Genomic DNA, 13,101 nt, shown 5'->3' with positions numbered 1-13,101 from the left:
CTAAATAAAATAACTCATTACTGATTTAAACACATTTACTCCAGAATTGAGTATTAAATATTTTAACAGTAATTCAAATTTACAAACCCATAAATCGAACATACATATATCCTTATTTATGAACATGAGACTTTAGAAACTGAACATCACAAAAAATTATTGAACATATAGTAATTTTGTAAGTTGAATTGAGTTGAACATGATTCTGTATAAGTTGAACATAAGACTTGCAAACTGAACATCACACAAAAGTGTTTTTATTTATGAACATATCATAGTTTAGTAAGTTGAATTTAGTTGAACATGAGACTTTAGAAACTGAACATCACACAAAAGTGTTCTTATTTATGAACATCATATTTTAGAAGTTGAACATGATGAACTATAAACCGAACATGACAATATTTAGACATCGCTACTTTTGATCTTTCAGTAAAGTGAACATGAATGTGTACATAATTATTTATAAATTGAATATGATATGTAAGAAACTGAAAATCGCACGAAAGTATTGAACATATATTAGTTTTTCAAAAAAAAATTTATAATAGTTTTCTGCATTCCAATCAACTAACCAAAAGCTCGCAACAAGGAACAATTCCAAAAGATTAAGAAGCAAATATATTAACTGCTCTCTTTTATACAAGGAGGTGGCAAATATATGAACATTATTATGTATAAGTTGAACATAAGAATTGAGAAACTGAACATGACACAAAAGTGTTCTTATTTATGAACATATCATAGTTTTATAAGTTGAATATGGTCCTTTATATGTTGAACATGAAACTTGAGAAACTAACATCACACAAAAGTGTTCTTATTTGTGAATATCATTTTTTATAAATTGAACATGGTAAATTATAAACTGAACATGACAATATTTAGACAACGCCACTTTCGATCTTTTAGTAAAGAATAATGAACATCTGCTAATTACTGTTATTGCTTGCCTTTCAGTTGAACATGATTTTGTACATAATTCTTTATAAGTTGAACATGAGACTTGAAAAACTGAACATCATACAAAAGTATTGAACATATATTAATTTTTTAAGTTAAAGTTGTTGAACATCATTTTATATAAGTTGAACATAAAAGTTGAGAAACTGAACATCACACAAAAGTATTGAAAATATAATAGTTTTATTAGTTGAATTTAGTTAGACATGATTCTTCATAGGTTGAATAAGAGAGTTGAAAAATTTAACATCACTCAAAAGTGTTATTATTAATTTCATCAACAATATTGATTTGAACATTTATAGTTACAATTTAAACATGACAAATTTTATATATACATCACCACTTCAGATCATTAAGTAATTAAAGAATAATGAACATTTGCTTATAACATCTGAACATTATTAAATTTCTATTAAACTACTTCCGAATTCAAATACAACTTCTAAATTACTCCTAAAACGTTTCAACATTTAAAATCACTCATAATACATGACTCGACACACTCTTTTTCACTTGACTCTTCGAATTTTTGTACAAAAATCAAAATGAAAATACACAACATCCAGAAATCCAACAAATTACACAATAAAATCACAAAATTATTCAAAAAATATTTTAAAAGTAGCATTATCTATCCAAATTCACCAATTCCACAGTCAAAAACAAAATTCAACTGATAATTTCACCTTTTAATATGTCCAAATCATCAACTGGAAATTCAAATTCCTAATTCGAAATAGCCGATTCAACAAACAAAATCAAAACATTAAAAGATTTAAAAAAATCAAAGAAAATCAGAAATGGAAAAACTTACTTAGAACTTATTTAGCAGAAAATCTTCGAGAAATATTGTGAGGGGGTCGAAAAAGCGCGAGGCTAATACGTGACCTTTTCTCTCGTGGGTGTGACGATTCTTTTTATTCAATCAAGTGTAATTGGATTTCCTTTGAGTATACACCCAATTGACTAGTAATATAGGAGTCGCCATTCAGTTTTTAACGACAATGAGAAAAACTGACTCGTGACATAAAGTGTAATCCCCCGTAAATTTATAAATTTTATTAATATATTTTAACGTATAGTTATTTATATTTCAATGAAATTTATGAAATTTATTAATATTTCTTAACGTATATTTATTTATATTTAAATAGAATTGATGAATTTTAGTAATAAATTTATAATTAACGTGCATTTATTTTATTTTAATTACGTTCTAAATATTTAACGATTTGTGAAATCAAAATAGTTTTAGAATTTTACTTTGAAAAGAATTCGAATTTGGAAAACGATCTTAATCGGTTTTGATCCAAACACTCAAACTCAAATCCTAATCTTAGCCCAAATTGGAAATAGCCCAAATACAAACACCCATAACCCTCCCCCCATTCTCTGCACGTGAAAGCCAAAGGAAAAAGAAAAAGAAAAGGGAAGCCACCCTTCTTCCTCATTCACGTACTGCTTCCCTCACGTAACCACGCAGCCATTGCTGCCGCCAGCGCTGCGACCACCAAGTCGGACCACCGTCGTCCTCCCCTGCCGCCGGTAACTCCTCCCTTCTCCTTCTCTTGTTCTTGTTTTCTCTCCTTCTTACTTCTTGATTTATTTCTGTTTGCTCGCAACAGCCACCACCTCACGGCCGCCTGCTGCAGCCAGCCACGCCGCCTGGTCCTGCGACCACCTTATCTCTGTCGCACCTCCGTCGGCCACCTCCTCTTTCCTTCTTCTTCACGAAACACCAACGCTCCTTAAATCCTCTTTCCTTCCTTTGCGTGCTACCACCACCAACGCACGCCCACCAGCGCAGCCACCACCCTGCTCCACCGTCGCACCACCAGTCTCCGCGACCAGTCGTGTTGCTGCCGCGAAATCTGCCGCCGGCCAGCCTCCTCTTTCTTTTCTTTGGTTAATTCCTTTAAAACCCTAAGCTAAGGTTTAATTATGTTTTATTAATTCAATTTATATTTTTCTTGAGTTAAGTTTATGATTTTTACGAATTTCAGATTTACTTGTTTGCATAATTAAAAATTATCAAATTTCAGATTTCATAATTCGATTGAAACAAGAATTTTAATTATTTAAGGCATGAATTTTAATGTTTTAATGGTTTTAAATCATGGTAGAATGAGTATGAATTATTGAAACCATTATTTTTTTTTGTTCTAAGCATGATAAGTTGGTTTTGGGAAGTTTTTAAACGAGTTTATATGCTGAAAATTTAAAGTACGATGTTTGCGAAAAGTTTTCAACGAATTTCAATCTCTAATTCAATAATCATGATGCTAGGAAATCAAATATTCAAGTTTTGATATTGGGGAACGTTCTAAATATGTTTAGGATGCATTTAGAATGCTTTATTATAGTTGTGAATGATTAGAAATTGATTGAGATTACTTGTTGGATTGTTGTTAGGTGGAGAATTCTCTTTAGGCGACTTTTAAAAGTGTTAAAGTGACGTATCAGTTTGTTTACACAAGGTACGTACATACCCGTGTGCTTGGAATGCGTGCCAATTGTTGAAACCATGTTGAATTGTTGATAAACTTGGTTATGTTAATGTTGTTGATGAACTTAGTCAGGTTGAAATTGCATGTTTGATACTGTTGGATGAACATATTAAACCTTTATTGCATTTTGAGGATTATAACATGTTAGTATGGAAGATTGATGCAAACATGTTTGATTGGGAACACTAGAGTATTTAGTATACAATTCAGATCAGTTAATTGTTGTTCCCTTTTTAGCTTTTCACTACTTTATGAGGGCGGAGGACCTCATTTAGTAAGTTGAAACCTTATACCCATATTCAGGGGTTGATCAGTATTAAAGAAAAGATTGGAGTTAATTGGAATGAGTCTTGTTTGATGCCTTTGTGATCACTTACTTAATTCCAGGATAAAAGCAGTTGTAAATAAATGTGAGTTGTATGCCTTATGTGATTGTTGAGTCATAACTGGGTGTCAATTTGTAAATCATGTAAAGTGAAACTGAGTAGCAATAGCTTTAGACTGTGCACGTCTAAAGTGACGGACAAACAGGAGTTGGGGTTCATGGTGGTAGCCCATGGCCTTTCATTCGGACCGGATTGATCACCGCGTCCTATTTTCAGTCAAACGTTCCTCGATATCGCAGGTCACTGAGGTTACGGAGTCGCGCCCGTACCTCGTCTAGCTAGAAAACTCGGTCCATTGCCTATTTCAATTAAAATAATATTATTGTTATAAAAGTCTAGTCCAGTCTAGCCTAGTCTAGTCAAGTATGGTCTTCAGATTATCATGATTTGTCTGCCCTTATTTATGTTCATTAGTGTCATGTTAGGATTGATCGTTTAATAGTATCATGTTAGGATTATTATTGATTTAGTATGTAGTACTCAGCTTTGCTGATTACGTGCTTTTGCTTGTGCATGTTGATCATGGCTATGCCTTATTGATCCTGTGATGACCCAATCTTTGGTGAGCAGTCTCTAAGGATCAATAAGCATTGTCCATCTGCAGGTTTGAAGATGTTGCATCATTGGGATCGGGAATAGAGAGCTTGTATTTAGTTTTGATTTGCTAAGTTAACTTGGGTTTGTTAATTGGGACTTTAAACTTGTCGTACTATTTATATTTCCTTATTTTCGTTGGTTGATTTTTGGGGACTAAATCTGTAATCGATTATTTATAAACCTAAAGTTAGTTTTATGTTTTCCGCTGCAAAATTCTGAATAAGCCGTTACGTTTTCACACGGGCGATAATGCCTTGATAATTCTCTACGTTTTATATTAAAAGATTATCTTAGAAAAGAGAGAATTGTCGGGGTGTTACAAAGTGGTATCTAGAAGCTAAGGTTTTACTTTAATAAATTTTTAGGCGCCTAACTATCTAGTTATTTAAAATAAAATTCTTAAAAATCGAGCTTCTACGTATTATAGTGTTCAAAAATTGGTACTTTTTTTTGGGGGGCCGATTTCCTTTTATCTTGTTTGAAAGAACATAATATTTTTTATTTAAGTTCGAAATCAAATTATTTATTCAAGTTAAAGCGATACTTTCGAAATTTTTATTTTTCTTATTATTTATTATTCAAAAAATGAGTACATTTTTTTTTTTTAAAAAAAAAGAAGTTCAAAAAAAAAAAAAAAAAAAAAAAAAAAAAAAAAAAATTAGTTGTTTCAAGATTTAGAATTCGTTATTTAGGAAATATAAACTTTTTCGAATTAATAACTTTATTTTCGAATTTATTCGCTACGCATTTCCTTAATTTATTTAACTTTATTTATTTTATATTTTTATTTATGTTATTATTCTATGTTATAATTTTCTTATATTATCGTCATTTTACTTTGTTAATTAAATTATTTCAATGCTTTAGTTTATGAGAGATGGGTAGTATAAGAAGGGCATATAAGATAGAATTATATGTGCATTAGTAGCTAGTCAATGATAAGAAGTTGATTGTTATGAACGTGCGTGTACTAAATGTTTAAGTGTTGCATTTAAATCTGCATTAGAGAGATTGTTTGATTCCATCGAACTTATTGCTTTATTGAACTTTGATTATGGTTTGGTTGGGAAATCGTTAGTGAGGCCTTAAGTTGTTTCTTTAAGGAATAAAATATCCCTTTATGAAGAAAGTCGTGTTTGGATGTGAGTATTTTGCTAGATACAAGACCAACCCATCTTAATAAGAGAGACCATCATAGCATCCACTATTGTTCATTGCTTACCTAACCAAAATGCCATACCTAGAACTCAAATATAGGTTTAAAGACATGCATTTTGATGATGGAACACCAAAGTTGATTAAGTATGGGACTAGGGATGGTAGGTAGAGATATGACTTAGAGATCCTGACCACCATTATTGAGGTCGTAGAAAATGGGTTCAAGGAGGGTAGAAACTCATGGAGTCATGCTTGGGATGCAGTTATAGATGAACCTATTAGAGTTGTAAATATCTAGAGGGAAATGATGTAACCGTGGAGAATGAGAATGTAGTGGTTGAGGCAAATAACCCTAACCCAGTGGCCCATGAGCCTACCATTGAGATTCCTAGTGAGTCGGATGTGGAACCTAAAGGTGATGGTGAGGTGGCAAGTGAGTCTCATCAAGATGAAGACATGAAAGAAGACTCATACTCGGAAGAAGAATTCGACGAATATTGAAGATCTAGATCTTACTCCACAAGTTTCCAAGGAAAGAATAGGTAGGCAAGATGCCTTAAACATTTGAAGTTGTAATAGTTAGTTAGTTCTTTTATGTTTTAAAGAATAAGTGGCATATCAGCAACGGTTTAAAGTTAAAGCAATAAGAGTTTGAGTTATTCTTTATTCTCTTCAAGGATATAATAAGCCTTTATAGAGTTAGCAATAGAAGTTAAAGTATTCATTTCCAGCTTGAGAGTTTCGTTATTCGCCAACAATAGTTTATGTTTGTGTCGTAGAACCTTTATGTTAATTTGAGGACAAGTGCGTTATTATGGTTTAGAAATTGTTATTAACATTCTTTTGAGGAATAGAGTTAGATTATTGATAATCCAAATGATCAAAAGTTTATTTTGGGCACGCGAATGGGAATATTATTACTTATTTGTTGTGATTGAACTTCCATTCATTGGTTTTCAAATTGTATGTCCTTGATAGGGATATTTTCTTGAATGAGTGACGATGATTGCTTTATTATTGGTGTACATTCTTGAATAAGTGTTTGTTGATGCGATCTCTATGATCAAATCTAAATTTCTTTCGTAGAGGGGACATATGAGTTATGTATCGTAGAGTAATTAATTTTAGGTCGCACACTAGAATGTCAAGTAATAGTGAGTTAGTTGCTACTATTCGCCTTTTGGCGGGAAGACTGGCTGAAGAGAGAACTGAGCGTCCTGATTCTACTGGGGACATGTTTGAGAGACTAACCAAAGTTAAGCCACCATACTTTAAGAAGCAAGCTGATCCTACCTTTCTAGAGAACTGGGTTAGAGAGTTTGAGAAACTGTTTGGGGATGTGAACTGTCTTGAGAACATGAGAGTGGGTCAAGTTGCACTGTACTTGGAAGATGAAGCTGATTTGTGGTGGAGAGAAAATGGGGTTAGACTTAGCGTTGTTGAGAGATTCAATTGGGATTCATTTGTTACCGTCTTAAGGAAAAAGTTTTATCCTCTTTTTATGAGAAAACAAAAGGCACAAGAATTCATAAACCTTAGGATGGGATTGGCTAAATTTGTACAACGCTAAGATAGACGTACTGTGAAATTCAGAAAGTAAATTTAAGGAACCATATTGGAAGATTGACCTCGTATAGATATTTTGAGAAGTCCAAGAACCTTTAGTTATTTCTGTAATGCAAGTGAGGACTTGATGAACAAGAAGTGTGAACTATTTTTCGATAGTGTGTTAGAGGTTAGTAAAGAAGTTGGAGTGAAAATCGAGGATGTTACCTTTGCGAATGGATTCATTGATGTGTTTCCGAGTGAAATTGCGAGTATGTCACCTGCTAGAGTCTTTGAGTTCATTATAGAGTTAAATCCTGAAACGACACCTATATCCAAGGAACCTTATAGCATGACACCTCCTGAAATGAGCTAATTAGGACACAGTTGTAAGAGTCTTTTTGGTCAAGGAATATATTAGGCCTAGTGCATCACCGTGGGGAGCTCCTGTGTTGTTTGTTAAGGAGAAAGATAAGAGTATGGAATTATGCATCGATTTTAGGGAGCTAAACACCATGAATAACAAGTATCCCTTGCCTAGGATAGATGACATATTGGATCAATTGAATTGGGCGAGTGTGTTCTCGAAGACTGATTTGCGTTTGAAGTACCACCAATTGGGAATAGCTGATAAGGGTCTAAGACCTCATTAGGATTCGTCATTGTCATTATGGGTTTTAGAGTAACGTCTTTTGGGTTAACCAATGCACCTGCATTAATTATGGATTTGATGAATGAGATTTTCTACGAATTCCGAATTAAGTTCGTTATGATGTTATTAATGATATCCCCATTTATGCAAGGAATGAGAAAGAGCATGACAAACACTTGAGGATTACTTGGAGACGCTTAGGAAGAATCTAGTTTTATTAAATGAAGTATACAAATCTTGAAGTCATATGTGTATAAGTGACACCGACAGAAAAGTGAAGGACTAAATTGATTGAGAACTATGTTACGTAAGGGAATAAATTTAAGAGAAGATTTGAGTGGTCCAGGATCGTTGGAAATCATTGTTGGCTGGAAAAGATAAAAAGAAATACATGAATTGGTGCAAGAGCTAAGAGTTAAGCCCAAAAGTTATACACCCATGAAAAGTGTAATGAGGTTCGGTATCAAGGAAAAGTTGAACAGAAGGAGTTTCTGTAGATCATGCTAAGATTCAAGCTGTGAGTGAGTGACCTACTCCAAAGAACGTGTCCGATACTTGAAGTTTTATAGGCCTAGATGACCATTATAGGAGGTTGTGAAAGACTTTTGGAAGAAAGCAAAACCAATGACCAACTTGTTGAAAAAGGAATCGAAATTCAAGTGAAGTGAGAAATGTGAGGAAGCTTTCTAGATTTAGCTGTTGTCGCGTCAATTGAAACCTTATAAGGCTAATTACCAAACCCATGACCTAGAGTTAGCTGTTATGGTGTTATCTACGAATATTTGGAGACATTACCTTTATAGGGCAACATATAAGATCCTTACCGAGAACAAAAGTCTGAAATTTTGGCAATAAGGTCCAGTTGAATCTTGGGGACAACATTGAAAATGAATATTTCTTTCCACCCTGCAACCGATAGACAGATTGAGATTACTAACGAATATATGTTGAGATCCTGTGTTATTAATTTAAGGGTAATTGAAAAGACCAACTAGAGTGATTGAATTTCTTACAACAATAGTTACTATGCGAGCTTTAAGATGGAACCTGTTGAGGCATTGTGTGGAAAGAAGTGTAGAAATCCCACTTGCTATGATTTTAGTGGAAATATAGCCTTGGGGCATGATTCGTTGAAGTAGAAATATCCAAAGTTATTCCCTGGGATGAGTTACGAGGGCGTAACTCGTTTTCTTTAAGGGGGTAGATTGCGATAGAAATTCGCGCTTTTTACCTATTTTTATTGCAATTTTATTCATTTTATGCTCATTTTTTGCAACTTATACATGTTGGTGCAAAGTAAATAGATTCTCCGCATAAGAAAAAGGTGTTCATGAGTAACACAAGCAATTTTAAGTTGGCAAAAAAAAAAAAAAATTGCACATGAGTGGCACAAGTACTTCTCCAATAAGAATAAGTTCAAAACTTTTGAAAAACGGGTGAATTTTCGTGTCAAGTTTCGGGACGAAACTTCTTTTAAGAGGGGTAGATTGTAATCCCCCGTAAATTTATAAATTTTATTAATATATTTTAACGTATAGTTATTTATATTTCAATGAAATTTATGAAATTTATTAATATTTCTTAACGTATATTTATTTATATTTAAATAGAATTGATGAATTTTAGTAATAAATTTATAATTAACGTGCATTTATTTTATTTTAATTACGTTCTAAATATTTAACGATTTGTGAAATCAAAATAGTTTTAGAATTTTACTTTGAAAAGAATTCGAATTTGGAAAACGATCTTAATCGGTTTTGATCCAAACACTCAAACTCAAATCCTAATCTTAGCCCAAATTGGAAATAGCCCAAATACAAACACCCATAACCCTCCCCCCATTCTCTGCACGTGAAAGCCAAAGGAAAAAGAAAAAGAAAAGGGAAGCCACCCTTCTTCCTCATTCACGTACTGCTTCCCTCACGTAACCACGCAGCCATTGCTGCCGCCAGCGCTGCGACCACCAAGTCGGACCACCGTCGTCCTCCCCTGCCGCCGGTAACTCCTCCCTTCTCCTTCTCTTGTTCTTGTTTTCTCTCCTTCTTACTTCTTGATTTATTTCTGTTTGCTCGCAACAGCCACCACCTCACGGCCGCCTGCTGCAGCCAGCCACGCCGCCTGGTCCTGCGACCACCTTATCTCTGTCGCACCTCCGTCGGCCACCTCCTCTTTCCTTCTTCTTCACGAAACACCAACGCTCCTTAACTCCTCTTTCCTTCCTTTGCGTGCTACCACCACCAACGCACGCCCACCAGCGCAGCCACCACCCTGCTCCACCGTCGCACCACCAGTCTCCGCGACCAGTCGTGTTGCTGCCGCGAAATCTGCCGCCGGCCAGCCTCCTCTTTCTTTTCTTTGGTTAATTCCTTTAAAACCCTAAGCTAAGGTTTAATTATGTTTTATTAATTCAATTTATATTTTTCTTGAGTTAAGTTTATGATTTTTACGAATTTCAGATTTACTTGTTTGCATAATTAAAAATTATCAAATTTCAGATTTCATAATTCGATTGAAACAAGAATTTTAATTATTTAAGGCATGAATTTTAATGTTTTAATGGTTTTAAATCATGGTAGAATGAGTATGAATTATTGAAACCATTATTTTTTTTTGTTCTAAGCATGATAAGTTGGTTTTGGGAAGTTTTTAAACGAGTTTATATGCTGAAAATTTAAAGTACGATGTTTGCGAAAAGTTTTCAACGAATTTCAATCTCTAATTCAATAATCATGATGCTAGGAAATCAAATATTCAAGTTTTGATATTGGGGAACGTTCTAAATATGTTTAGGATGCATTTAGAATGCTTTATTATAGTTGTGAATGATTAGAAATTGATTGAGATTACTTGTTGGATTGTTGTTAGGTGGAGAATTCTCTTTAGGCGACTTTTAAAAGTGTTAAAGTGACGTATCAGTTTGTTTACACAAGGTACGTACATACCTGTGTGCTTGGAATGCGTGCCAATTGTTGAAACCATGTTGAATTGTTGATAAACTTGGTTATGTTAATGTTGTTGATGAACTTAGTCAGGTTGAAATTGCATGTTTGATACTGTTGGATGAACATATTAAACCTTTATTGCATTTTGAGGATTATAACATGTTAGTATGGAAGATTGATGCAAACATGTTTGATTGGGAACACTAGAGTATTTAGTATACAATTCAGATCAGTTAATTGTTGTTCCCTTTTTAGCTTTTCACTACTTTATGAGGGCGGAGGACCTCATTTAGTAAGTTGAAACCTTATACCCATATTCAGGGGTTGATCAGTATTAAAGAAAAGATTGGAGTTAATTGGAATGAGTCTTGTTTGATGCCTTTGTGATCACTTACTTAATTCCAGGATAAAAGCAGTTGTAAATAAATGTGAGTTGTATGCCTTATGTGATTGTTGAGTCATAACTGGGTGTCAATTTGTAAATCATGTAAAGTGAAACTGAGTAGCAATAGCTTTAGACTGTGCACGTCTAAAGTGACGGACAAACAGGAGTTGGGGTTCATGGTGGTAGCCCATGGCCTTTCATTCGGACCGGATTGATCACCGCGTCCTATTTTCAGTCAAACGTTCCTCGATATCGCAGGTCACTGAGGTTACGGAGTCGCGCCCGTACCTCGTCTAGCTAGAAAACTCGGTCCATTGCCTATTTCAATTAAAATAATATTATTGTTATAAAAGTCTAGTCCAGTCTAGCCTAGTCTAGTCAAGTATGGTCTTCAGATTATCATGATTTGTCTGCCCTTATTTATGTTCATTAGTGTCATGTTAGGATTGATCGTTTAATAGTATCATGTTAGGATTATCATTGATTTAGTATGTAGTACTCAGCTTTGCTGATTACGTGCTTTTGCTTGTGCATGTTGATCATGGCTATGCCTTATTGATCCTGTGATGACCCAATCTTTGGTGAGCAGTCTCTAAGGATCAATAAGCATTGTCCATCTGCAGGTTTGAAGATGTTGCATCATTGGGATCGGGAATAGAGAGCTTGTATTTAGTTTTGATTTGCTAAGTTAACTTGGGTTTGTTAATTGGGACTTTAAACTTGTCGTACTATTTATATTTCCTTATTTTCGTTGGTTGATTTTTGGGGACTAAATCTGTAATCGATTATTTATAAACCTAAAGTTAGTTTTATGTTTTCCGCTGCAAAATTCTGAATAAGCCGTTACGTTTTCACACGGGCGATAATGCCTTGATAATTCTCTACGTTTTATATTAAAAGATTATCTTAGAAAAGAGAGAATTGTCGGGGTGTTACATAAAGGGAGTGCAATTATGTTTGACCACGACGGCCGTAGGTTCCCTTGTGATCCCTGGTGTGGGGATCTCTCAATATACACCCGCAAGGTAGAGATTGAGGGTTCGGGGGACTGTAACTACCGAGAGGAGTAATTCGCTCGTCGATAACTCCAGAGGCAGGATATCCTTACTAGCTCAGCATAAATAATTGAAGGGACATGCGTTAACTATTAAACTAATCTGAGTTGATTTTAGCAATATGCAACATATAATACTAATTCGATCGTGATTATCTGATTTAAATAGCATTAAGGGACCTAGCATGATAATCCGATTTCCCAAAAATATCATATTTGTTAGGCGTGATAGAACAATCAGATTAGGTTAGTTTAACAGTTCATAAAAAGGGCGAGGAAAGCAGTTAAATCATCAAAAAGGGACACATTACGACGCACCCTTGAGAGGTGCGTCACGGTTCTCAGAAAACTAACCACTTTGACTTTGCTATTTCTCCTTTTTATTTAACGAATCTCAATTATGGGACAGGATACGTTCTGTTCGATTTATGGATCGATTGCGGCAGAACGCGTGAACAGTTTCGCAGCGAGAGGCTTAGGCTAAGGGTTGGAGTCAATACTCAGAATACAATTGTGTGTTGTTGTGTGTTCCTTCACGTCGAAATTAGGGGCCTATTTATAGGGAAGAGTTCGTGGAAAGATAGAATTGCAGAGTTCTAATCCACAAAGAATTAGGAAAAAACACGTACCCAGGTACTTTCAGCGCCCAGGCCTGGGCGCCGAAAAGAGCCAGGCGTTGAAAATAGGGTCTGAGCTGTTTTCTTTAGTCAGATTCGGATTCCTAAAATCCGTAGAGTTTGAGATTAATTCGAGTCTTTTAGCGCGTATCAATTTTATGACGGAATGCGTCTGGGCCCGTTACGAACTCTAGGCTCGTTAGGGTTTTAATTAATACGTAACTCTTATTTCCGAATCCTATTAGGAATAGGATTCTCGCGGTTTTCTATCTCATTTAGGATTTATGTT

At 34.7% G+C, this 13,101-nt stretch overlaps 2 long non-coding RNA genes across 2 annotated transcripts; both read left to right on the top strand.

Moving 5' to 3' along the window:
* Positions 1-2,734: 2,734 nt before the first annotated feature.
* On the top strand, positions 2,735-4,696 carry LOC130461014 (uncharacterized). The gene is made up of 3 exons (XR_008921301.1): positions 2,735-2,871; positions 3,379-3,443; positions 4,430-4,696. It is a non-coding gene; the product is annotated as an uncharacterized lncRNA (long non-coding RNA).
* A 4,981-nt stretch (positions 4,697-9,677) lies between these two features.
* On the top strand, positions 9,678-11,997 carry LOC130461044 (uncharacterized). Its single transcript, XR_008921338.1, has 4 exons — positions 9,678-9,812; positions 9,893-10,172; positions 10,680-10,744; positions 11,731-11,997. It is a non-coding gene; the product is annotated as an uncharacterized lncRNA (long non-coding RNA).
* The last annotated feature ends 1,104 nt before the right edge of the window (positions 11,998-13,101 follow it).

The sequence above is a fragment of the Spinacia oleracea genome, chromosome 5, assembly GCF_020520425.1.
Source record: "Spinacia oleracea cultivar Varoflay chromosome 5, BTI_SOV_V1, whole genome shotgun sequence".
Taxonomy (NCBI): domain Eukaryota; kingdom Viridiplantae; phylum Streptophyta; class Magnoliopsida; order Caryophyllales; family Amaranthaceae; genus Spinacia; species Spinacia oleracea.
This window is presented reverse-complemented; position numbering and strand designations above follow the sequence as displayed.